The sequence below is a fragment of the Apium graveolens genome, chromosome 1 (genome assembly GCF_009905375.1).
Source record: "Apium graveolens cultivar Ventura chromosome 1, ASM990537v1, whole genome shotgun sequence".
NCBI lineage: Eukaryota > Viridiplantae > Streptophyta > Magnoliopsida > Apiales > Apiaceae > Apium > Apium graveolens.
In genome coordinates this window covers 162,560,881-162,564,536 of record NC_133647.1, presented here as the reverse complement: position 1 = coordinate 162,564,536, position 3,656 = coordinate 162,560,881, and the positions used below count along the sequence as shown (strand labels likewise).

Here is a 3,656-nt window from a genome sequence, read left to right as displayed (position 1 = left end):
ATGACATGATCCTCAAACAGCAACTGTTCCAGCGAGTGGTGACAACTGAAATTGCAGCCCAAAACACAAATGTGTTGGTGACAGCTGAAAATCCAGCACCTGAAGAGCCATTGGAAGCTCAAACCAAGAGGATGGTTGATTGTCAGCATAAAGATAAAACTGTGACCGTTATAACTGTCGACTTGAACGTTGAAGTACAGCATGTGTTGCATAATTCTCTAGTAGATGCAGATAGAGTTAGACCAATTGATTCTCCAGCTGAAGGGACAAACAATAACTGTTGAGCTCTTTTAAGGGGAAAAGTTATCTCAGAGTTATGGCTGGTCTATGACTCTGAGGTTAACTGCGAAGTCCCGGGAAAACATTTAGCACTTCACCACAAAATAAAAAGCAAAAAGTTGTGTGCAGTGAGGTGGCTGAGGTTGATTCTAAGATAATTTTCCTACTTGCACAGTCTGGGATTTAACTAAACACTACTAGAAATATGGGATCAGACATCCGTTCAGAACCGATGTTAAAAAAAAACTGAACCGATGTCTTCGCGTGTGATGTTAAATGTCATCAGTCTTTGACATCGGTTAATAGTTGATGTCTATTACAGTGCTATACATCGGTTTTAAGATTAAATGTGATGTCTTTGCAACAAATTTCAACTTATATTACAGTATTTCTAGGTGAATATGGGTATATTATGATGTATTTATCCATTAAAACATGAAATCTACAAGCTCTAAACGCCATTTATTAAAATTCTTTCGAACAAACCGATGTGAAATGCTAGATCAGACATTGGTTAAATTAGTTGCCCGATGTGAAATGTTTGATCAAACATCGGTTAAGTTAGCCCCCGGATTTGAAATGATGGATAGGACATGGGTTTTATTCATGAAACCGATGTTAAATTTTTTTGTTTAACATCAGCCAATTTCTCTAACCGATGTTATTTGATTTAAAATATATTGTATTTCTTTTCAGAATCGATGTCAAATGACTATTTCACATCGGTTTTTTTAGTTCTTTTTCTTTTAATATTATTTTACATGATGTCTTTTGTACATTTTTTACATCGGTTTACATGTACCATTGTGATGTTAATGTTCTGTAAATTGCATGCCATCGTGGTACAATTTACAGCCATAGGGAACCAAAAAAATGCAACATCCCAACAAAAAAACATCCAAACAGAAACATAAAGGTATTTATCCAAATTACAAGTCTAATACCAAAATATTACTCATATCATACTATACATACATTTCAAATAAAATACAAGCATTCCATTAGCCAACTTATACTATACTAATTTTTAAGTACCCTATTCTTAAATTCCGACAACTCCATCCAATTTAGCCAATCAACCCAATTCCGACAAACTAAAGAAGAGTCAACCCTGCATGATCAAACCAAAGAGCAGCAAATCAACCCTGCATGCCGATAATGTGTACGTCTGGTTCTAATGGTGCCGATCATTTAGAATGTAATAAAAATAAACAATATCAATCATTACTGCAGAACATTTGATATATAAACTAGATTTAATAAAAAGTTTATGTTAGATGATAATATGATTTCATAAAAAAAGAAATAGAGATATAAAATAATCTAATTACCGTGTGAACAAATTTTATTATTTGATTATTTGAGAATACAATATCACTAATACATGTACCAAATTCAAATATGTTATCCTCTGTATAACAGAATACTCCTCTAGCCGTATTGCAAAACCTGATACAGAAAAATTAACAGAGTGAAAAGTTTGAAATTAGGTTCGAATATAACTGAAGAAAACACAAAGAGGATTTAATATCTACCGATAAATATAAGGGGTGTGTTTGCAGAATTGTATTTAAAAAAGCAATCATCAAACAAGGAGCATCTAGAGGTCCCAAATTAAATTTATCTTAGATATATTGAATAATCTAAACAGAGAATCACAGTGAGTGTCAAACACCAACAATAATGTCCAGTCATCAATAAACCACATTCATAAAGCATTTCCTATAAACTAATCATGTCGAGGGAGACCAATTGTGTTCATAATAGAATCCGTAATAAAACTAGTTATCAGTCTAGCGGATAAGAGGCGTGCATAATGAGTATTTATCATTAGCTCATCATCAGTGTACAAGATTTTCAGTAGGATATTGACTAGGTGATGAAAGAACAATTTATCTTTAATTGCTGAGATTATATAATCAATATGTACCCACCTAAAATACTATGGTGTAGGTCATAGACACTTCTTCTCCGGATATAGAAGAGGTTAAATACAGCAATTGGCAGCAAAACTGCATACATCTGTACAATACATGAACATGCTATCAGCAATGCTATCTCTATAGTCCGGACAAATCAATTGGTCTTTACACAGTGAGAGCATAAGAAAATAGAGAATGTACTCATATATTAGATAGGGCTATATACATCTTCTCAAATTGGGTGTAACACTATAACTAGTACCCATAACTAATCCAGGTATCATTGTCACAGTTAAGCAATACTTACAGAAACAACATCTCAAGTGACAAAAGCATGCAGGATGCACAGCGAGACATTGATTGCAAAATGATACAAGTACAAGTTCTGGATAATTAACTGGATACATATTAGAGTTCTTGAACCAGAAATGACATTAATTTATGTCGTTGAAAGAAAAAATTCAATAGTGAGACACATTCGTTCATTTGGTTCACAATGATTCAATCTTTTCATAATTGCATTTGTTGTCCATACAATCCACAGGACTACCATTTTCTTTGCTAAGCAAAATATGTTGTAAATTGAGGTCTGTATATTAGTTTAAATAGAGGGAAGGGCAGTTGGATAAATGCTTCAGTAATTTTATAAAGAGAGTTAAAAACACAACCCTAGCATTTTATCCCTCATTCATCTGAACAAAAAGTAGTAAACCACATAGACCCCTTAACATATGAAAGACTGGTGGTGAAAACCTTTCAAGTATACCAAGTGGAGTAAATTAGAAAGATTTATAGTTTCATACTACATATTCACCAGCAAGTCAAGCCTAAAGTAAATACATATACTAAATCTCAAGCAAGTTGTAAAAGATAATATGCAAAAAGGCTAGCTCTTACCAATAATTGGTGATATATTAGAAAGGGTTAGTACAGCTTTTGCACACATGAATAAGAAATTAGTGGCAAAGATTAGATACATTTACCTTGGCAAATTCATATAATCAAACATAATGTTCTTAGGTAGTGATTAAAGGATCAGAACTTGCGACCACATAATCAGCAACCCTGTCCAATTATGAATAAAAACTAAATTTAGCAGACAATATATTTTACAACATAGATACTGGATAATGTTAGTAGTTTCAAATGCTGAAGGTGATGGTACAAAAAATAAGATCTTTAATAATGAACAGGTGGAAGGAGGGTAATACATATGTAAGACCAAATACATACACTTTATAGGACCGCGAAACAGTTTCAATACGTCCAACAGATTTCAGTTCTTCCTGAGAAATATAGGTCAAAAATTAGTATATCGACGTGAAAATATTCATCTTTATAATCACAAGCTGAAACAAGAAGAAGAAAGAGTGACCGGAAAATATACAGGTACCATGTTATACACAGAAAATAAGGTTTGATTATTAACACATTACACCTTCCATTAGAATATAT

The 3,656-nt window shown here is 32.9% G+C and overlaps 1 long non-coding RNA gene across 1 annotated transcript; it reads right to left on the bottom strand.

The window, feature by feature from the left end:
* Positions 1–1,313: 1,313 nt before the first annotated feature.
* Positions 1,314–2,348, bottom strand: LOC141724885 (uncharacterized). Its single transcript, XR_012576926.1, has 3 exons — positions 2,214–2,348; positions 1,664–1,728; positions 1,314–1,390 (listed from the first exon to the last, which is right to left on the bottom strand). It is a non-coding gene; the product is annotated as an uncharacterized LOC141724885 (long non-coding RNA).
* Between the last annotated feature and the right edge of the window lie 1,308 nt (positions 2,349–3,656).